This window comes from Lutra lutra, chromosome 6, assembly GCF_902655055.1.
Source record: "Lutra lutra chromosome 6, mLutLut1.2, whole genome shotgun sequence".
In the NCBI taxonomy this organism is placed as follows: Eukaryota; Metazoa; Chordata; class Mammalia; order Carnivora; family Mustelidae; genus Lutra; species Lutra lutra.
The window spans coordinates 20,410,136-20,433,781 of NC_062283.1; the positions used below are offsets into that span (position 1 = coordinate 20,410,136).

The window sequence follows — 23,646 nt, forward strand, 5'->3', positions numbered from 1 at the left end:
AACAAACAAACAACAACAACAACAAAAAACCCCGGAACATTAGTGGCTCACCGCTGCATAAATTATTTGAAGGCTAATTTCGAACCCATTTCTTCAAAAGTTCTGTGTGACTCTTGAAGGAAGCACAAAACTAAATGCTTAAGAAAAGAAAAAAAAAAGTTTCAGCCAGGACTCCAGCCTCTAACTTAGACTTCCGGGTTACACTATGTCTTAGAACCGTACCTGCCTACTCGGAAAAGCACCAGGTCTAGAGGATGCTTTTAAGGGCTATGGGGAGAAGGGAAACCAACCAACCAACCTAAAACTAACAAAAACCATTCTTTGCTCTGCAGTTCCCTTTTCTCCACCTTCCACTTCAACTAAACTTATTTCAGACTACACTCATGCGCATATGCACAGACCACTTCGTGTCTAAAAGAGAAAAAGATCTCAAAAATATGGGATGCACATTAGCAACTCAGCCTTTGCAGAAATCATCTCAAGTCTCGTCTTTGAGACCGAAATACCTCGCTATTTCCAGCATCCCCATCAAACAGATAAACTTTATTTCCATTGACTTTTAAAAAGCTGGGCTTGAATCTAAACTCTACAACAAGCACGAGGCGTAATTTTTCTACTGATGAAAACCCTCAGACAGGTTTTTCAGCATACCAAAAAAGTTATATTTTTTATTCACCTTTCTATCTCTCTGCACCACCACCCACCATCCCCCCAAAAAAGAAAAAACTCCAAAGTGCCCCGAATGTGCGCTGCTGCTGGCTCTGAAGCCGTGTAGAATTTCGTAATGGAATGTGAACTGCTCGTCCGGATCTGGGCTCACGTTCTATCTTCTAACCAGTAAGGAGCGAGGGAGGGCAAATCTGCTGAGCAAGGAGAAACACTTTCCTCCTCTTTTATAACCCATCACGGATGCACCGCGGACGCTGGACGCGAGCTGCACGCGGCGCCTGTCAACCCGCCCGCCCGCCGGTCGGTCCCCGCGACCCCCGGGTCCTCGTGGCCCCCTGCGCCCCAGCTCTGCCCGAGGCCAACCCCGCCTCCCCCCACCCGCCCGCCCGCCCGAAAAAGAAAGTGGCCCCGCAGAGAAGTGGGCTCCGTCGCCGCGCCCCGCACTCACGCGCCTGGCCCGGCCCCTCGAGCGGCCGGGGAGCGAGTCACCACATCCTCGACGCGACCCTCGGCCCCTTCCAGAAAACACGCCGCTTCCCAGGGAGGGGGCCGGCGACGGGAAGGACCTCCCCTGCTCCTTAGCAACCATTAAGGTCGCAGTTTCCTAAGAGACCGCGAGTGGGGAGGGGGCGCGGGGGGACGGGCCCGAGGCCGGGTGCCCCCCCCCGCACTGGGTCCCCTACCCCTCGACGCCAGCCCCCCCCCCCCCCGCAACCGCCGCCCCGTGCTCGGCGCTACGGGCCGGGATGGGAGGAGGAAGGGAAGCCCCAGAACTCGGGAAAAATTGGTCCAGCGGGCTGCGGACAAAAGTTTCCGAGCGCGCTCCACAGCTGGGCGGCGAAGCGGGCCCGGCAGCCGGCCCCGCCTCGGATGCTCCCGGCCTCCTTCCTGTGCTCGTGACGGCGCCGGGTGCCGAGGTCCCCCCCCCCCCCCACCGCGATGCAGGCTCCGCTCCACACCGATGGCTCCCACGAAAACACGTACACCGCCAACGGAAGGGCAAGGGAACAATACGCGCGGACACGGCTCCGGCCCCCTCCTCCCCCGGTCACCCGGGGGCGGTGGTCGGCGTGACCCCCCAGCCAGGAGCCGGGGACGGGGGAGGGCGCAGGGTTGCCCGCGGCCCCCTCCCGGACGGCGCCGTCCGCCGGGGAGGATCAAAGTCCGCCGAGCAGGGCGCGGCGGATGCTCCCACCGCGCAGCCCCGAGCGGGCACCCCCGAGCGAGCACCCCAGGCGGGCACCCCCCGGATACCTTGCGGCGGCGGACGGGCGCCGTCATCTCCGCGCTTCTCGGCCCGAGAGGGACTCGAAAGTATGTAGGAGAAAAGTTTCCCCTCCCACATGGGGGGGGAGGATGTCGGGGGAGAGAGGGCGGAAGATGGAGAGCAGCGCTGGGAAGATGTTTCTGGCCGGCGGTGCGCGCACCATCCGAGTCCCGGCGGTGCTGGTTAAAAATAAATTCCGCGGCGGGCGCGGCGGCGCGGGTCGGGCCGGATTCCTGCGCTCGGACGGCTAATATGGATGCGCATCAGGTCCTGGCGGCGGGGCGCTGCGGCGGCCGCGGCGGCTAGCGCTGGGAGCTGGTTGGCAGAGCCGGCAGCTCGGGAAGGGGAAAAGGAGCGGAGGAAGGGGAGGAGGAGGAGGAGGGGGAGGAGGGGAGGAGGAGGAGGAGCAGCCCGGCGCGCAGCCCGAGGGGAGAGGGCTGCCCAGCTCATCCCAGGCCGGCCCCACCGCCCCGAGCGCACGTAGCGCGGCGTGGGGCGCTCGGGTCCTCGGCTCCGGGAAACGCCGAGTTTAAAAAGTACAACGCGCTCCGCACACTTCACCCTCCCCATCCCCAAAAGTTCTTTAAAAGGTCGCTCCCCTTCAGCCCTAGACATCTCGCTGCCACCCGAGTCCCGGGAGCCGGAACCCCGGGCGCGTACTTACGGCCCGGCAGGGCTCTTGGCTCCCAGGCATGATGCAGTGGGGACCGGTGGGCTTCAGGGAGAGAAAGAGGAGAGATGCAAACTTGTTCCGGAAAAGGAATCAAAATGGCGTTTCTGGATGTGCAAAGTTCATCAACTCCGCAGTCACTTCCCCTCCTCCTCTTCTCCCACGGGGAGGGAGGTGGGCGAGGAGCTGGCGACCCCAGCGCCCCAGCCGTCGTCCCGGCCCCCGCCTCAGCCCCCCGCCCCGCTTCCTCGCCCGCACGCTCGGAGACTCGCTCTCCCCCTCTCCCCCTGATAAGTAGACACATCACGTGTTGCTCCTGCCAGTCTCCTGGGGACGTGTTACTGAGCGGCGGCTGCGGCGGCGGCTCGGGCTGGGGGGTGCGGGGGCCCGCAGTACCCGCGGGTCCCCACCGCCGCCCCCGCCCAGATTTTAGCTGGGCGACCGCAGTTTCCATCCCGGGATGAATGGAGGTGGAGTCCCCCACCCCACCCCCATCACAGCCCCAGGTTTGCCCCCACGCCCTCCGCTGGCGCCCCGGGCCACGGGAGGGCCGGGCCGCCCCGGGGGAAGGGTCTCGGCCGCCGCAGCTGAGCGAGATCGCGATCAGCCCAGCGCTCGCCGGCCGGCCGGCCGCCCTCTAGGACCTCCGGCCCCCTCCTCTCCAGCCCCTCACTTGCGGGCAACTCCCCGCCCCCGGCTTTCCATCACTTCACTCCAGGGTTTGTTTCACTATTTTAACCGAGGAGAGGGCGAGGCAGCGATACCCGGGAGGCGCGAGAGGGGCGCCCCGGAGGCCGGGAGGGGGTGGTGTGGGGGTCGGGTTCCCTGGGCCGGCACCGCCCCGCTGGGTGTCGGAGGCAAACGCGAGGGTGAGCCCCACCCGCGCGGTTGCCTCTGCACGCGGTCCTCGCTCTGCATCCAGGTGGGGCGAGTAGATGATGGGGCAGGAGATTAAGGAACCAGCGCTTCACCCCGCCCCCAACTTAGGGCTGTTTCTCTCCCAGGGCCCGGTCCTTCTAGCTCTGGGGCCCGGGAGCGTCTTCTCCGTCCAACAAATTCCAGACTGACTCGGCTTTTGTCACCTTCCCTTCCCCACGCTCCACAACTGATGCTTTAGCGGGGGCTACCTCGCCCCCAAGGGGCTGAGGATGGCACAGGCTCCTACCGCCTGTGTCCCCACCCCGCGACGGCGCTTCTGATGCTGTGTCATCCACGTCACCCTCCGAGGCACCAGGGAAGCCACACGCAATATCTCTTTCTTTCAGAGGGCTCCTGTTTCAACTCTGAAACGCAGGGGCCCTCCTTGGAGCTGCCTGTTTGTTCTCCATCCCCAAGGCGGCTGCCACCAGCTTTGGCGGCCCAAGTTATCACCCAGCCCCAGAGAAACCAGGCCTGGGCTGTGCTTCCTCCAACAAGCAGCTGACAAGTTTCCCACTGCTAATACTTCTCCTACCGGGGTTGTGCGAGGGGCCTGCTCTTGGCCTTTGGAAACATCTTTAGACAGATAGGGGATGACTGTGGTTTGGGAAAATAAACACCACCTCACTCCCCCAGTTTGAGGCTAAATGTGCCTCCTAAACAGTTGGAGAGAATACTAGGGTGGAATTATGCTTTGGAGAGGAGTTAGGCAAGATGATGTCATAGGTACAGAAAGCTGGAGCGCTCTCTCTACTTACTATGACCTTTGACCTTTGTGGCCCTACCATACCAACTTTGCCCTACAAAGCTGTAAGTACATTCATGGCCCTCTAATTTGCAGACTTCCATGGAGCTCTGGGTTTCAGGGCTACAGATAGGGAGAAGTGACTATGTAGGTATGGATGAAATGAATGGATTCTGGCCAAGACAGAACTTTATAGAACCAAGCAAAAGCAGTTAGGCCATTACCTCTTACTGGAGATAAGTAAGCTAAACCCCAGTTCCCCAAGAGGGAACTGATTCAGCTGCTTATTTCTCTGACGTCCAGAATCATCAACATTAAGTTTTCCGAACCTGTTAGGTTTCCCAGGGTCGACTGTTTACTGAGGAAAACTAGTCAGAGAAACTTCTGCACTTGCATTTTCCTATGTCCCCCACCCCAACCCCATGTCCCCAAGAGTGTTATCAAGTGCATTTGTGAAGACAGGCGTGCCAAAGGAGGGAATGGGCAGGTCTTTAAGCAGGAGTAATAGTTCACAAGCTCAACCTAAAACTGGTGTCTGGAGCTACTGAGTTATAACATGGTCCAGTGAGATAGCAAAAGAAGGGCCAGGTAGGGAATGCTAGTTTCTTTAGTAGCTAAAGAAACGAATTTTTTTAGTTTCTTTAGTTCTCTTGCCTCGAGATTCAAGAATTATTAGCCATTCCTGTTCTCCCTAGCAAGTGGTCGGTTTGGAATAGGACCAACATCAAAGTTGGAATTTTGCTTATCATATTAGCTTATTCTGTAAAATACGCTGAAACTCGCAAAGCTACATGAATTTTCATAACAAATCACCACCTTTATAATGTGGTCTAGATAATACTAGCAACTAAAAAGAGAGAAAAATCATTTAAAAATAACTTTTAAAACTGAATTCTAGGGACGCCTGGCTGGCTAGCTCCATCAGTGGAGCATGTGACTCTTGGATCTCAGGGTCAGGAGTTCAAGCCCCACTTCAGGCATGGAGTTCTACTTAAAAAAATGAAAATAAAAATAAAAATAAAAATTTAATTCTAATGACACAGGGCTCTGTGTTCATCTTTTCTAGCTAATTAGTAAACTTGGGAGTCCAACGAGTTGTTCCAAGTTCTGTTTGTTCATACTCATGTAAATATCATTTCTCCAACAAATATTTATTGGACATCTAATAGGTTAAAAGAGTCAGGCTATCGAAGACAGAGACACATGCCTCTCCACACCCACTTAGGATGGCTAGAATCAAAAAGACAAATGCTAACAAGTATCAATAAGAATGTGGAGAAACTGAAACCCTCATACATGACTGGTGGGCATGTAAAATGGTGTAGCCGCTTTTATTTTTTTTTTTAAGATTTTATTTATTTATTTGACAGAGAGATCACCAGTAGGCAGAGAGGCAGACAGAGAGAGAGAGAGAGAGAAGCAAGCTCCCTGCTGAGCAGAGAGCCTGATGCGGGGGCTCGATTCTAGGACCCTGAGATCATGACCTGAGCCGAAGGCAGAGTACTAACCCACTGAGCCACCCAGGTGCCCCTATTTTATTTTTTTTTAATATTTTATTTATTTATTTGACAGAGGGAGAGATCACAAGTAGGCAGAGAGGCAGGCAGAAAGAGAGGGAAGCAGGCTCCCTGCTGAGCAGAGAGCCCGATGCAGGGCTCAATCCCAGAACTCTGGGATCATGACCTGAGCTGAAGGCAGAGGCTTTAACCCACTGAGCCTCCCAGGCAGCCTGGTGTAGCTGCTTTTAAAAACAGCTTGGCAGTTCCTCAGAATGCTGACCATAGTGTCGCCATATGATCCAGCCATTCCTCTTCTAGGTACACACATAAGAAACTAATACATGTCCACACAAGAACTCGTATGCAAATGTTCAAAGTGAAAACAACCCCGGATAACCATCAGTTGATGGATTAATACACAAAATGTGGTATATCCATACCCCGTCTAAGTATTATTAAATATTACTACTCAAAAGGAATGAAGCAGTAAGACATGCTACAGAGCATCAACGTTGAAAACACGCTAGAGAAGCCAGACCCAAAAGGACAAATATTATATGCTTCTGTTTGGAAGAAATATCCAGAATAGGCCAATCTATAGAAAGAGAAAGTAGATTAATGGTTTGCCTAGGATTGGACAATTTAGGGTGATCCAAGGATTGGCTACATAATATGCATGGGGTTTCTTTCTGGGGTGATGGAAATGTTCTAAAAGTGATAGTGGGGATGATTGCACATTCTGAATATACTAAAAACCACTGAATTGTACACTTCAAATGAGTAATTTGTATGGTAGGTAAGTTATAGTTCAATCAAACTGATACGTTTGTACATCAAGAAACTGTGCTAGGTTCTCTAGCAGAGAAGTGATACAAAAATGTATAATTTATGTCCATGCCTGGAAAGAATTTATAGTCTAATCTCTGCATCCACATGAAGTAATCATGAAATGCAGACCACCATTTTAAGAACCATTAAATTGGTTGCACGATTCAGGGCTTCCAAGAAAAGACAGTACTTCTAGTAAGAGCGATCAGGGAAAGCTTCATGGATGAGAAAGCCAATGGAGTTGAGCCCTGGAGACCTGCTAGAAAGTTTGTAGATGGAGACTGGGATTAGAATCAGCAGATGCAAAGGCATGATTGTAGCAAGTCATGGGTCCTATTCACAAATCAGGATGGAATCTAGTATGGCCGGATTAGGACATATACAAGAATATGCAGGTGACACGACCGAAAGGTAAACAAGCTGAGGCTCTACCACCAAGAATTCTGAATACCATCCATGGAAAACCTCCGGTATGAGGGCCTGACCTAGGGGAGGGGTAGAGGGACTGGAGGGCAGAAGATCAGGAACCACTTCAGAGGAAGGCCAAAAGAGCAACTGGTGGGCCAGAGACGGGGGTGGAAAGGAGTGAGGGCCCAGAGGAGGCCTGGCTCTTTGCCAAGTGGCTGCAGGAATGAATGACAAAATGACAAAGTCAGAGGTAGAAGATGACCAAATAGGTGGTAGGGAGCTTGAGGTGGAAATAAACGGAAAAAACATAGTGCTGCTATGCCAGGGGAGAGAATCAAGAAGAAAAAGGATTGGAGGAGGTTGTGTGCATGAGGTGACATTTGTGGAACCTCCCAAGATGTGTAAGGTGTCCCCCGGGGAAGAGACGAGGGGGCAGGGCACTCCAGACACAGGGAGCCGTGAGTAGTAAGCACAAGGGCACGGAGGCGGAAAACAAGGTCAGTTTCCTGAACCGCAAATACCTCGCTCTGTGGCTCTGTGGCCAGAGCAGGGGGAGGCGAGGTAGTAAGGGACGGAGCTGCAGAAACAGCCAGTGGGCCAGCCCGCTCAGAGCTCCGCGCTCCTTCGTGCTGACTTGGACTTTATCCAGTGCTGAGGCCCGGAAAGGCTGAAGGAGGAAGGTAGACAGAACCTCCCTCGTGGGACTGTAGAGAAGGGTCTGGAAGATTTGAGACAAGAAGGCTAGTTAGGGATTAACAGAACAGCCCGTCCAAGAAATAATGAGGACCTAGGAAGCCCTGGCTGGAGAGGCAGGAAAGAATGGATTGCCTGGAAAGATAATTAGGATATAGATTCCACAGAACTTGACCAATGGGATGGGAGAGAAAGGAAAACAATCCCTCTGGAGTCCTGACCCAAGGGTGTGGCACCAAAAGAAGGGAAACCACCACAGGAGCCTTCTTGGAGTGACAAAGGACAGATAACGCAGGGTTTAGAGCAAAAGCAGTGGGACAGGTGGAGGGACTAGACCAGGTGGGAGACGTCACAGAGATGGAATCCACTGGGCTTAGGCCCAGCTGGCTGGGGCGTGAGGAGAAGAAGGGAGAATTAAAGAAGTTTGCTTCTCTGGGCTCAGGTTGGGTACTGGGGTGGGTAATGGGTCCTCTCACCTGTGGTGTGAGTGTTGGGGAGAAGCAGGTGGTATGTGGGAGATGCGAGGAGGCTGGAGCCAGGGAGAAGGCCTGGAGAGACATCTCAGGAATAGAGAGAATGGGCAGGAAAAGCTACAAGTTGAACCCAGGGGGATGCCTGCAGTTAGGCAGGTGACGAGGGAGTGACCAGTGCTCTCTCTTTTTCTCCCGAAGGAGCAAAACAGCCAAGGAAGTGGGGAATGTCAAGGAAAAAGATGGTCGACAGTGTTCAAATACAGAGACCTCAAGGCAAAGGGCCCCCAGAGGAGTGAGGGCTTCCCTCCTCCGCCTTCCTATCGGGGAGGCGCTGTTATCATCCCTGTTCTGCAACTGACAAAACTGAAGTCAAGTCCCAGTGTCACAGGGCTGGCGGGACTGAGATGCACATCACACAGCCCAACCCCAGAACCCACCTTTTTACTGCAGTTTTCATTCAACTCAGAATTAAGCAGTGTGCTTTAAAAAAAAAAAAAAAAAAAAAAAAAAAAAAAAAAAAAGCCTACCTGGTCAGACTTCATCTTGATAAAATGCTCTTGACTGGGTTGTGCAGAAGAACCACTGTCCATGCACTGTTTTTACAAGGATTTAATTAGCTTAAGTTGTGCTGATTTGGTTTATAACCAGCACCCACCCCCCCCACAGGAACCTAAAATACAAACTCTTTCTGTTCTCTAAGTATTATGTTCTGTATGTACAACTACATTCTAAAGCTATAGCCAGATGCTGTGTATACCCAGGACAGGAGGCTGAAGACGACCTAGCAGAGTCCACACTCTTACTGTCTATACCACTAGTTCTCAGCTGGGGTGATTCTGACTCCCCACCCCCAGGGGATGTTCAGCAATGTCTGGAGACATTTTTAGTTGTCACAAGGTGGGAGAAGGGTACCGCTAATATCTACGGGTAGAGGCCAGGAATAGTGCTTAGCATCCCATGAGGCACACAACAGGGGTACCTGGGTGGCTCAGTCGGTTATGCGTCTGCCTTCAGCTCAGGTCACGATCTCAGGGTCCTAGGTTCAAGCCCCACATCGGGCTCCCTGCTCAGCAGGGAGTCTGCTTCTACCTCTCCCTTTGCCCCTCCTCCCCACTCATGCTCTGTCTCTCTTGCTCACTCTCAAATAAATAAAATCTTTTTTAAAAAATTCTTAAAAAAAAAAAAAAAGGGCACAAGACAGCAGCCACAACAGAGAATATGTCATCCCAAAGGGCAGTAGTGTCAAGGTTGAGAAACCCTGCCTGATGGTGTCTTAAAAATGATCTCTAGGAATATCAGCATCCAGGAAAGAGGTTTCAGAATGGGTAAACCACCCAGAGCACTGAAGTCAACAGGAGAGGAATGTGGATCCAGAGAGGGAGAGAATATGGATAAATGAAACAGAAAACAGCTTTTGAAGGAAAGTGTGTATCTGTCTGTCTTGCTTATGGCAGAGAGATCAGCGTTGGAGGGAAAGAGGGATACTTCTTATTCTATGACAGGAGGAAAAAGGAAAAGAACAGGAGGGACATACTGAGAGATACTGGTGGGAAGCAGGCAAGTTGTGGGACTTCACATCTGATGGTTTTGAATATGGAAAAGCAGCAGAACCAGTGAGGGGAGGAACATGGCGCCGAGGCTTAAGGAGAGAAGAAATGTAGGAGTTGGTGGCAGAAAAATTCTGCTATTTTAGCTTCAATGCCATGAAGCCACAGAAGAGAGAAAACATATGGTAGGGATTATGGACAGTTGGAAATTGAAGTGAGTAAAATCCATCATGAGGGGGATGACACTGAAGGGGCTGAGCCTGAGAGCCAGGAGTGGTTGGGGCCACAGAGATGAGGAGGAAAACCAGGTTGGGGAGCTGGGAGGGAGAGGAGGTGCAAGGGACAAGCCGGGCTGTGACCCAGGAAGTGGAGAGAGGCTCAGGGGAGGAAGAGAACGAAATGACTTTCGTGAGACAGAGCAGAAGTTACGACTGTGGGTGAGGACACAGAGAAAGCTACGAAGAAGGGGCAGGACACAAGTCCTTGACATGGACGGTCCTGTCACTGAAAAGAAAGGAGGGGACAGGCTCAAGAGGAAAAATGTGGAGTCGGTCCCTCAGGCCACCTTGAGGGAAGTGTGTCTGAGAGGTCAGTCGGTGACTGGCCCAGATGAGAAGAGGTGGGCATGAACAGACGGTACTGGTGTCAGAGGAGGTCCTGTGGGCTAAACTGTGTCCCCCCAAATTCATATGGTGAGATCCCAGCCCCCCAGTACCTCAGAATGTGACTGTATTTGGAGATACGTCTGGCCTTTACTGAAATAATGAAGCTTAAGTGAGGTCAGAAGAATGGGCCCTGATCCAATAGGGCTGGTGACCTTGTAAGAAGAGATTAGGACACTGATACACACAGAGGGGAGACCGTGTGGGGACACAGGGAGAAGGCGTCTTCTATGTGCCAAGGAAAGAGGCCTCGGGAGACACCAACCTGGATGGCGCCTTGATCTCCAACTTCTGGCCTCCAGACCCATGTGAGATACATTTCTGTTGTGTAAGCCCCCAGTGCATGGTAGTCTGGTAGGGCAGCCTGAGCTGCCTGCTACAGGAAGAGGGGATGTGAAGACATGTGGAGTCTGGTGCGTAAGGGACAGCAGAAAGCACGTTCGCAGACTCCAAAGCCTCCCGCGAGTGGGAGAACAGGTCTTGAGGAAAGGCTTTCAAGGGAAGTGGTCTCTCTGAAGACAAACCAAGCGTCCATCGAGGTGCTGCAGAGGGAGGGGAAGTACAGTGGAGAAATCTGTCTTAGAACAAGAGGATCTGCGTCCTCAGTGAATTGCACACTTCTTGAAAGCGGGGCCTAGTCCCTCGAACGATTTCTCCAGGCCTGCGCTAGCCCAGGGCAGCCATATTGCAGGTGCTACATGAATCTGCTTTGCAAAGTGTGGGGAGATGGAGGGGTAGGGATGAACTTGAGAGAGTTGGGGGCACAGAGGAAGCGGGTTTGCCCAGAGGTGGCAGAGAAGCCAGGAAGGGGGTTTGCCCAGGAGTGGCAAAGAAGGCTGAGAGGCAGGTGGAGAAACGTCCTTTACAATTTCCATATCCCTCTCCCAGATAAGCAGGGCAGAGTCACTGGGATGGGCGACTGAGAACCTTTATGCAACTGCCGCTATCCTAAACACATTATTCTTTTCGCTACTCAGGTAACTCGAGGAATGCGTTATTTCTGGTGGCTGACGGTTTTCCCTTTAAATGTGAACCATTTCAAGTAGAATTTTTTCCTAAAATGCATTTTATGTCCTGCTTGCCTTTTCTCCCTTATTGAAAAAATATCAGAAAGTTAAGATATGAACAAAATGATAGTATTGTAAACTTCATATATTATATTGGATTATCGTACAAAGGTAACTTTTTATAAGCAAGATTTGTGCTAGGCCACCAAGGGATCATATCCTCAAGAAACTATTCATCCTCAAGGTAAAAAATAGCTATTTCCTAGCCTACCCTGAGACTCCACTAAATTCCACTTGGAGTTTTTGCCTGCTTTTGTTCTTCTCCCTCCCCTGTTATCTGGCTATCCCTTGTCCCTTCTTTCTGAACTCCGTGTGCCCGCCGATAGCAACCTCCTCTTCCCTTTCTCATTGATCTCATTTTGAATCCACAGTGGTTAGGAAACTGCATCACCAACACTGTTAAGAAATGTGTCGAAAGTAAGCCTGGGGACCAGCGCCTCCATCTGCTGCCCAGTAGCCAAGAGTGGTTCATTTCCTGATGATCATTTGGATTTTAGATTGATGAGTTCCTAGCATATTTCTAAATTATAAAAGCTGTTTTAAAGATAGCAACACAGGTGTGCCTGGGTAGCTCAGTTTGCTGAGCGTCCCACTCTCCATTTCTGCTCAGGTCATGGTCTCAGTGTCATGGGATCAAGCCCAGCGTCGGGCTCTATGCTTAGTGTTGAGTTTGCCTGAGATTCTCTCTCCCTCTCCCCTGCCTTTCCCTGTTCATGCCCTCTCTCTCAAATGAATAAATTAAAAAAAAAAAAGATATCAGCATACAGGGAAGGATAAATAACTCTTCTAAGCCAACTTGCCATCCGTGATGAGAGTTCATTGCTTACTAGAATTTTAAAATGATGGAACCTCAGGGGCTTTCTACAAAAGGGCCAGTTGTCCCTCCTTCTGCCTACAGAAGAGATGGCAGGTATTTAAAAACCTGCTGTCCTTTCATCGTATGAAGAGTCTTTCTTTGCCTTTAAGACATGGACTTATGATTCAATATTTGTTCTCTGTGGGAGAGAGCTCTTCAATTATGAGCCGAGTGTAAGTAAGTAAAATAAATAGTTCTTCAATAAGGCATGTCTGTGTACCTGTGTGTTTAACTGAGAACGCACAAACCAAAGTAAAATTTCTGCAGTTTCTCTTAAGCAGAGCCCCAAATGGCACTCGTAAGTAGAGACCACCAACAGTGCTATAGTATTCCCGATGGTTCCATCTGCCTTGCCCAACCACTGGTCCGCTCGCTCATGAGATAGGTGCCCACGTCCCCAGGTCCAAGGAGCAGACCAGAGTTTTCAACTGTATAAAGGGATGCAGAAATTGCAGAAAATCACACAACTAGACAGCCATGAAAAACCCTGCCTATGTAACCTGAAAACAACAATGTGTGTATCCCAATGGACAGAAAACTCTCTTTCCCTCAGAAAGGAAGAAAGTCTGAGTCAATGCCTCTGTGTCATTTCATGGTGAATGGGGAATTGGGCTGATTTTACCTGCTGCTTCTGACTTCTATAAGGCAATGGACTTAGCAATTTCAGGCACTTTAAATGCATACCTTAGGTAAAGAGTGGAGTACGTGCTCAAAAAATCAGGTATTCTGAAGCATGTAGACTGATCTGATGTGACTTCTCATGGGACTAAAGAAACTTGGCATTCATTTACTCATTCATCCGACAACGAGAAGGCAACGACAATGTCCCAGGCTCTATATACAACAGTAAACAAAGCAGGCAAGCTGTCTCTGTCCTAGTGAGTAGTGAGTCATATGGGCTAATGATGTGTTATGTTTTAAACAACAAACTATCATGCAAATTTTAACAGGTATACTACAAGTTGCTTCTTCTGTAGGAACTTTTGCAATAACGCCAGTGTATGTCTCTGTGGTGGGCTGAATTGTGTCCAATTCATATGTTGAAGTCGTAGCCCTCAGGACCTCAGGAGGTGAATGGGGAATAATTGTGTAACATGTCATCATGTTACCTTACAGGGGTAATTAAGGTAAAGTGATGAGATCATTTAGGGGGGCCCTGAATATGGCTGGTGTCCCTGGAAGCACAGAAGACTAAGACACAGACATGCACACAGAAGACCATGTGAAGACACAGGGAGAAGACCGCCATCTGCAAGCCAAGGAGAGGGGCCTTGGGAGAAACTAACTGCTGTCCACACCCTGATCTTGAACTTTTAGCCTCCAGAACTAGGAGAAAATAAGTGCCTGCTGTCTAAGCCACCCATTCTGTAGCATTTTGTTATGCAGCCCTAGTAAGCTAATAGAGCCTCCAAAGCCTAAACCATACCTGCCCAAGTGTTGGGAATATCTGCGAGTTAGGACAATTTCACCAGAACTATAAGCGAGGAGGTTGGGGTATAAGTGTCTAAGTGTAGACCCAATGGAAGGAGACCTTAAAGGAGCAAACAGGATCAGATGATATTATGATTAGATAAATTTGTGATAATCCTAAAAATGAAGCCAACCGGAAAGCAATCTGTTCAAGAATCTAAAATTAACTACTAAAACCATCCCACGTCCATGAAACAAATACTTCACACCTTTTTAAATGCTCCTGCAGAACAATACTTGATTTCATTTTGAAAGTTCATGATGTATTTTTTTTTAAGATTTTATTTATTTAGACAGAGATCACAAGTAGGCAGAGAGGCAGGCAGAGAGAGAAGGGGAAGCAGGCTCCCTGCTGAGCAGAGAGCCCGATATGGGGCTAGATCCCAGGACCCTGGGATCATGACCCAAGCCGAAGGCAGAGGCTTTAACCCACTGAGCCACCCAGGTGCCCCCATGATGTATTTTTTTAAGTGGAAAAAAAAATCTGGCTACAAATAGGGAGCCCCATTTTTGTAAACAATGATGAAAATTTTTATTCACATATAAACTGAAAAAGACAGAAGAAGGGGTGGACATGGAAAAGTTAAAACAGTGCTTATTTCTAGGTAGAGGGAATATTTTCTCTTTGGTCATTCTGCTTCTCTCTGTTTTCTTTACAATAAACATGGAATGATTTTGTTGTAAGGGGAAAAAATTAAATAGTATCATTAAGTCCATTACATGAAACAACTATCTTTGATGTCATAGATATCTCCATCAAACTGAAGGATTTGAAGCAATTATCTACAGAATGTCCTAGACAACTAAGTAGTTCACATCCTACAACACACAGCTCTTCCCACATCAAATCTGTTCCTCTTCTTACCACTTACCTTTATGCTATAATTCCACCACTTCTCCATATTTCCTATGGATTACAGCCATAATGTAGGGTTATACCGTGGATAGTTCCTAAATTGAAGTGTACATTTCATTCTTCGGCTAAAAGAAGAGTGTTTCTTTCTCCCCAGGTTTCTCAGAAATTGGGTTTCATAAAGCAATACGAGGATGGTAAATATCCTTGGAAGTGCCAGATTACAGAAGAAAGAACAAGTCCTGGGACAGAGACAGCCCTGGGTCCTATCCTCTCCGGCTCTATTACTTACCAGCTATTGGTAGTTCAGGTGTGTCTAACTCTGGAAAACTTCAGTTCCTTCAACAGTAAAGCAGATGTAATAACCATCTGGGCACTGTCATGAGGATTAAAAAAGATAACCTGCATAAAGCATTCCAAAAAAGCGGCACCTGGGTGGCTCAGGGGTTGAGCTGCTGCCTTCAGCTTGGGTCATGACCTCAGGGTCCTGGGATCGAGTCCATATCAGGCTCTTTGCTCAAGCAGGGAGCCTGCTTCTCTCTCTCTCTCTCTGCCTGCCTCTGCCTACTTGTGATCTTTCTCTGTCAGATACATGAATAAAAAATCTTAAAAAATAAAAATAAAAAAGCATTCCAAAAAAGGCATCTAGCCATGGTAGGTGTGCAGTAAACTACAGCTCTGATGGGGTGCCTGCGTGGCTCAATGGGTTAAAGCCTCTGCCTTCAGCTCGGGTCATGATCCCACGATCCTGAGATGGAGCCCTGCATCAGGCTCTCTGCTCAGCGGGGAGCCTGCTTCCCCTGCCTCCTCTGCCCGCCTCTCTGTCTACTTGTGATCGCTGTCAAAGAAATAAATAAAATCTATTTAAAAAAAAAAAACAACTACAGCTCTTATTATATATAAAACGTTGGTGCTTACTATGCACATTTTGCAGTCAAACACATATCTCTTAATCCAATAAAAGCATTAAGGTTATACCAAATTCCCTATGTAATCTTTTTTTTTCTTTAAGATTTATTTATTTATTTTAGAGAGAGAGAGAGAGTGCATACATGAGCAGGAGGGGCAGAGGGGGAGGGAGACAGAACCCCAAGCAGACTCCATCATGAGCATGGAGCCTGATGCAGAACTTGATCTCAGGACCCTGAGATCACACTGGAGCCGAAACCAAGAGTCAGATGCTTAACTGACTGCACCACTCACTCACCCCGCCCATGTGATCTTTAAAAACAAACAAACAAAAAAAAACAAATAGAATAATGCCACATCAAGGTCATTCTTTTTTTTTTTTTTAAAGATTTTATTTATTTACTTGACAGATAGAGATCACAAGAAGACAGAGAGAGAGAGAGAGAGAGGAGGAAGCAGCTCCCTGCTGAGCAGAGAGCCCAATGCGGGGCTCGATCCCAGGACCCTGAGATCATGACCTGAGCCGAAGGCAGAGGCTTAACCCACTGAGCCACCCAGGCGCCCCTCAAGGTCATTATTTCTTAACTGCTCTGTGATAATCATCCATTTATGAGTATGTATGGACAGCTGGATTTATATATATGTGCAAACATAGAAGATGCTTATAATGTCAAGTTGCTCATAATCGTTTTTAATCTTACTTAAATTACATCATGGTGACGATGGACAAGATAAGGCAGTTATAACTGAAACACTGAGTTGGAAATCCTCTGCAGTCCTCAGAAAAATGGCTTATTTTATAGAAAAGGACAGACTTGAGTGATGTGTCTCTATGATTGGTCAAGTTGGTCCTGTTATTTCAGATGACTTTGGGATAAGTGCTGATTTTCATACAATTACTCCATCAGAGAACCAGAGGCACACAGAGTACAAAACACGTCCAACCCAAAGAGCTAATAGGTGGTAGAGACAGGTTTGGAATCCAAGCCCTCTGTCTATGGTTCAAGTTCTCTTTATTGCACTACAGAGAATGAGAGGAAAATTTCTATCTTGGGTAGGCTATAAGTCTGTAGTTACACACAGAAACAAACTTGCAATTAGGAAAAAAAAAATAGGGAGAGGGGATGAGTGCATGCAGATACTAAACATGCAATAAATCTAGAATGGACACAATGTGCATATACTATACACTACACTCTAGTGCCAATGCAGGGATGTGTTATCAAGGGTATCAAACAGAAAACTTAGAAGTATTTGGTCTATGATAAAGATGGCACTTCTAATCACTGGAAGAGGAAGTTAGATCAGTCATCCTGGTTGAACAATGGAAAGGGAAAAAAAGTCACACCAAATACCAACTTCATACTAACTTTACACCAAAAGCAAAAATTTATTCCAAGTGGATTGAAGAATTAAATGTAAACTATAAAATCTTAAATGAAGCAGAAGAGAAATAGGTAAATATTAATCTGATCTTTGAGAGTGTAGAAGGGTTTTTTTAGGGAGAAGGAATAAACCATAAAGGAAAGGAGATGCATTTCCAGTCACATAACAATTTAAGTTTAAACACATTTAAAAAAAAAAAAGCCCACTGTAGGCCAAATGGAAAGGGAAATTACAGGCTAGGAAAAAAAGAATTACTTACAGGCAGAGTTGGTTAAGAGACTTCATATAATAAAAGTTACACTTTATTGAGCCTTTATTAGGCTTAAGACATGCTAAGCTCTCTGCACACCATATCTTGCCATAATCTTATAAGGGAGATACAATCAGTTCTACCTTTAAAATAAAGAAATGGAGACACGGAATGGCTAAGAAGTATCATGCCCAAGGACTCATAGCTAATACGTAGCAGAACAGAGATGTGGGTATAGAACTCTGAGTTCCTAGCTTTTCCTCTTAATTTTTATACACTATAGGCTCTTCTAAGTCAATATCGAAAGAACACCTCCAAAGGCAAAGGATGTGGAGAAGAAATCCACAAAATAAAACATATAAATACTTAATGAACACATTTTTCATGTTCAACATCAGTAGTACTACAAGAAATGCAAATTAAAACATGTGGTGAGATTTTTTTTTTCCTCTATCAGATCGTCAAAAAATATTTTAAAATGTCAACATCTAATTTTGGCAAAGCTGAGGAGAAAAGATATATGTTGTTGTTGTGGCAATGATATTGTTTTTGATCACCTTAAACAAAAATTAGACATTTAAAGTATTTTGTTCTTAAAAATGGCTCTTTCAGCCCACCATTCCACTTCCAAGAAAGAAAAAAAAAAGTACTTCTAGAAATTTTGCTAAAGAGATACACACAAAATTATTTGTATAAGGATGGTTGTCATAGATTATTTGTTGTTATAAAAAACTGGAAACAAGCAAAAGTCTACTAATAGGACTTTGGTACATGAATGGTAAAACATTCACATGATGGAGTAACACGTTAACCATTAGCAATCATGAAGTATAAAGTTGCTTAAAGCTACTTGGGAAATGTACAAAATATAATGTGTAAGAACAAATCTTACAAAACTGTATGTGTTTTTCTTTGTTTTGTTTTGTTTGAGAGAGAGCGGGGCAGTGAGAGAGGGAGAGTGAGAATCTTAGGCAGACTCCATGCCCAGCACAGACCCTGGCATGGGGCTCATCTCATGACCCTGAGGTCATGACCTGAGCCAAAATCAAGAGTTGGATGCTTTACTGACCAAGCCACTCTATATATGCTATTTTTAAGTTTTGTTTTTCTGCTAATTTACAAATTTTCAAATTTTCTACAATGAATATATGTTAATTTTACATCAGGAAAACAACTGTTATCAAAGTACCAATAAAATTGAACCAGAAGCATAAGTAGTTTAAGATTACAGAACTTAAAATATGGTTTCTATTTAAAAGTTAAATGTTCTAAGTATCGGCAAATATGGGAATTCAAAATCAGAATCAAAGACTATAAGGTTCCTGTGAAACCCAAACTAGATATAAAAGCAAGATACAGATTTCTAATATATAAAGAAACTGGTGGTTAGGCCACTAAAATGAAGATGTACCCCCTTACCCCCACACCTTACCCCCAAGGGGCTTAATTGATTTTCAGTATTCAAATCCATAGGAGGACTCATAAAGATCTCATGCAGAGACAAATATTTTTAGAGGAAATAATAACCTGTATATTCAAGATAGAATTGATCTTTAATTTCTCTTTCCTCTTAGGTAAAACTAATATTAACTTATAAAGTTGCTCAAATTGTATGAATCTTCCAAGCTAACTGATTTCTTATTTAAGAACACTTAAAAAGTAAGAATTGAAATACACATCTTCAATATATGAAGAGTATCTATTTCAAACAATAGCCAACATTATACTTCATTGTGAAAAACTGAAGAAATTCCTTTAGAAATAAGAATTTAAAAAACCCAGACAGAAAAAAAAAATTATGTAGTGTTCTCCTGCAAGTTTTTCTGGCCAATGCAATAAGACATGAAACATATAAAGAGATTTAAATACAGGAAAGAAAAAAATTAACATTATTATCATTACTTACAGATGATATCATTGTGAAATGAGAAAACCCAAAGAAATGAATGGAAAACTAGATTCAAGAGAAATCCAATCATAACAGCTATAATTTATTGAATTCCTATTTGTCTAATAGTGCAGCACTGTTTTCCCAGAGTCATGTATCAGGTAAGAAGAAGTACAACCAGCAGGGTGCCTGGCTGGCTCAGTCAGTTAAGCATCTGACTCTTGGATTCAGCTCAGGTCATGATCTCAGGGTCATGAGACAGAGCCCCATGCTGGGCTCCACACTCAGTGGGTGCCTTCTTTTGAATATTCTCTCCCTCGGCCCCTTCCCCACCATACACACCTCTCTCTCTGTCTCAAATAAATAAATAAATCTTAAAAAATAAAAAAGAATTAGAACTGGGATTCACGCCCAAGCCTGATTTGTTCCCAAAGACTTCAAAGACTGTGTGTGTGTGTTTAAGATTTTATTTTTAAGTAATATCTGCACCCAACATGGGACTTGAACTCACAACCATAATATCAAGAGTTGTATGCTCCATCAACTGAGCCAGCCAGGCATCCCCGGTGTTCTTTTCACTATGTTACTGCTTTGCTCTATAAAATATATAGTTATGATGTACAAGCACTCACTCTCACGCCCACACATACGGAAAGAAAAACCATCACAATAGTACAGTTTAAAAAAACCCATTCACAAAAAATTCAAAAAGGTTTGTGTATAACCAATGAAAGAAAAAAAATCCACCTAGACATAATTTGAATGGCGATATGTATCTCTCTCTCCATGGTTATATATGTATATATGTGTGTGTATATATGCATGTGTGTGTGTATATATGTATGTATATATCTATCTATCTATATATAAATATGTATATATGTATGAAGTAAAAAAAGATGAAGCAAGATTTAGATAGGAAAACTAAAATTTAACTTTCAAAATATACATTCTAAATGAATTTTTACATTAAATGCAATTCTAATCAAAATTCCAACTGGATAACATATGTAACAAATGTAACAAAAGAATTCCCACATGCATCTAAAAGAAAAGAAAGAGGTGAGAATAGTAAAGAAAATTTTACTAAAAATCTATAGGGAAAAGGGGTACTAGTTATTAAAAAATTATGTTTATACACTTACTGGAAGTCTGTTTATGATAAAGGAAACACCACTAGTCATTAGAGAGGGAAAGAATTATTCAGAATTAGTTATTGTTGGAATACTCATTACCAATTTGGGGGAAAATATCAAGGTAAATTCTTACCACACACCATACACCCAAATAAACTCCTTATAGATTAATAAAATCTAATTAAATAGAGATGTATTTTTAAAACAGAAATATAAGATAAAAACAAAATTTGTCATGGTGCCTGGGTGGTGCAGCTGGTTAAGTGTCTGATTCTTGGTTTCATCTCAGGTAGTGATCTCAGGGTCATGATGAGATCGAATCCTGCATCAGGTTCCACGCTCACGTGGAGTTTGCTTCAGATTCTGTCTCCCTTTCCCTCTATCCCTCCCACTCATGCCCTCTCTCTCAAATAAATAAATCTTAAAAAACAAAATTTGTCATATTCCTGGAGAGAAAAAAAAATGTATCCTACTACTAGAGGAGAAAGAAATTTTAAAACTTGATGCAAATAAGGAATAGACATACATAAAATTCAAAATTAAAGGGGCATTAAAAAAAAGACCATAAATAACCTGGCCACCTAGAGGTATGAACTGTCTCTATATCAAAAACAGAAAAGCAAAAAAACAAACTGGAAAAAAGATATTCGTAGCAAAAATTACAAAAGAAAAATTTAGCAAAGTAGTTAATTTTTCTCTATTAAATTAGAAAAAAAAATATGCCCAAAGTTCCAGGACGTAAGGAGTGGATATACTCTCATATCCTGTATCACTTAAGGCATTATAAATGGGCACAACCCTTTTGGAAAGCCTTATTTATATACTTTATATACATATTATTGCAATTATGCAATTATATACATATTATTGCAATTATTTTTTTTAAAGTAAAAAAGGACTGGAAAGAAATTTACCAAAATGATAAAGAAATAACATCAGAGGGATGGGAATGGAGTTTATTTGGGTCTTGCATTTTTCCATTTACCCTGCAGTAAGTGTCTTCCTAAAAGCAGCAGGAGGAGGAGCATGTTTTTGTAAAACTAAAAAAAAAAAAAAAATCTGTCCATGGTGAGTTAGAGTCCCAAGGCCAGAAAACACATGTTGGTGAGGATGTGGAGAGAATGGAGCCCTGGAGCATGGCTGGTGGGAATGTCAACTAAGGCAGCCCCCATGGAAACAGTATGAAGTTGCTCAAAAAATTAAAACTAGAATTGCCCTCTGATCCAGCAATTCCACTTCTGCATACAGACCCAAAAGAATTGAACTCGGGGTCTCACACATATTGGCACCCTCATTATTCACAACAGCCCAAAAGTAGGAACAGTGCTCACAGATGTCGAATGGGTAAACAAACAATGGCATATTATTGAGTCTTTATGAAGGAAGCGCCGGCACAGGCTACAGCATGGATGAACCTTGAGGACATTACATTGAGGAAAACGAGCTAGTCCCGAAGAACAAACACGGCAGGATTCTACTTGTAGGACGTCCCTAGAGTTGTCGGATTCACTGGGACAGAAAGTAGAAGGGTGGCTGCGCAGGGGCTGGGTGGGGGGAAATGGGGAGTTAGTGTTTCGTGGGTGCGGAGTTTCAGTCCGGGAAGAAGAAAAGCTCTGGAAGAGGACAGTGGTGATGGTCACACAACAGTGTGAATGTACTTAATGCCACTAACCTGTACATTTAAACATGGTTAAAATGGTAAATTTTATGTAATCTATATTTTACCATTATATGTGTGTGTATGTGTGTGCGTAGAGAGAGAGGGAGACACCATTGCCACATAAATGCTAAAGGCACCAGCCACGTTCACTGTATATTTTCTTCAAAGATGCAGATCACTCCTAGGAATGTCCTGGTGACACAAAATGCATCTGTGGCTGGGTGAACGGGATGTACACTGAGCCGTGGCCAGTTCTAGGATATCCCCACGGACACCGTCTCCTTTGCCTTTACTGATGCCAATTGTAACGGGGTTCAGAGCCACCAACACCTGCCCTGTAAACAGGTCTGGACCACGAAGCTGGACACAAACAGAAGCTCACGTGCACCAGTTCCAGGCAACCGAGAGCAGGGTCACGCTTGCGTCTCAGGCATCGCATGACTCAAATCAAAGAAGAACATGGCACCCCACAGGAAACCGAGCGTTGGAACCATAAAACAACGCAGAGCAATTTCCTTACTGGCATCTCCTCCATGTAGAATATTTCACAAAAGTAATTTACAAAGGGCAAAGTTCTCAGCCACCGGCACCCCCGGCTTGTGTATCGCCCACAGAGTTCTTGCGCGTTGCAGAGACAATACTTGACGGCGTCTTCTGTGAAGCTGCAAAGGACGATATCACGTCCTGAATTTCAGGCTAAAAATGAGGGTGGCTGGGAGTGAGTACGTGCTTTGACCGTCTGAACTTCAGTTTCTGGGATTATTTCGAGAACTCAATTTAGCTGGAGTCAAACATGTCAATTTGTAACTTGCCTAAATAAGTCACCTGTCCCTAAGCTCGGGTCCTGAAGCATCATTCAACCCCACCGGCATTGTTTGCTGTACAAAGATACAAGCACACTTTTCTTTTTAAAACCTGGTCCAATGGCTTTCTGAAGCTGTCTTTAGTCTTCTAAAGAGTCTCTGGCCACCTACTGGATTTTCTCAGCTCGAGAGCTAGGCAGAAAAAGAGCAACTTACTGCCCTTGTTCAAAGGAAAGCGAGTTACAGACTAGAAGCTAGACAGACGTTACTATTCAGAACCCACGGGGATTTGCAAGAGAATAGCTCAGACACAGTCTGTTACTACCCTCCTCTCAAGGAAGAAGCCAATTATTTTCCCCTACCTAAAGAGTTTAGCAGGAGTGTGAAACGCAAAAGCTTCTGACATCTTTATCCCGGGCCCAAGAAAGGAAAAAAAAAAAAAAAAAAAAATCAAAGGTGGCGAAATTCAAATACTTTTGCTTATTTTTGCTAAGATACCAGGAGGAAAAAAGGTTTAAATGACTTGTCAGTTTTTTCACATATAGAAAAAAGATTACCAGCTACTTTCACTTTCTAACGAACAGTCCCCTAAATGAGTTCTCTGTAAGGCATTTAACTTAAACCGAAGTCACTTTTATTAACAGAGAAAGAGATGGGGTTTTCTTTTAAATATTCTTTTTTTTTTTTTTTAAGCGTGAGCATTCTGTTGGATGTGACCCTTAAGATCAGAGAGCAAAGCTAGAAAAAAATAGAAGTTACGACTCATTCAGGAAGAGCACACTGAAAGTGAAAGATTCATTGATGTCTCTAGCTCTCAGGCCGTGGTGGAGGAGAAGCAGGTTCAAGGTGGGCGCTGAGAAGGGCACGGCTAAGGGGAAGTGGTGGTGTAGCTGGAGGGTATGCTGGGAACCCGCGTGCTGGTCCAGCACCCCTGCTCACGGTTGCGTATCCCAGGGCCCCCACAGTGCAATTTCTCAAAAACGGATCGA

At 45.7% G+C, this 23,646-nt stretch overlaps 1 protein-coding gene across 6 annotated transcripts in view; it reads right to left on the bottom strand.

Moving 5' to 3' along the window:
- RREB1 (ras responsive element binding protein 1) overlaps nucleotides 1-23,646 on the bottom strand; it is a 176,294-nt gene that overhangs the window by 126,072 nt on the left and 26,576 nt on the right. For 2 of the 6 annotated variants that reach the window (XM_047732959.1, XM_047732954.1), the window contains exon 1: nucleotides 1,924-2,487. The exons of 1 other annotated variant lie outside the window; for it this stretch is intronic. The gene's annotated coding sequence lies outside the window, so the exon portion shown is untranslated. Of the gene's footprint in view, nucleotides 1-1,117; nucleotides 1,530-1,923; nucleotides 2,489-2,600; nucleotides 2,891-23,646 lie in introns of those variants that run through there. 3 more of the 6 variants (XM_047732955.1, XM_047732958.1, XM_047732957.1) reach the window with 3 other exon arrangements.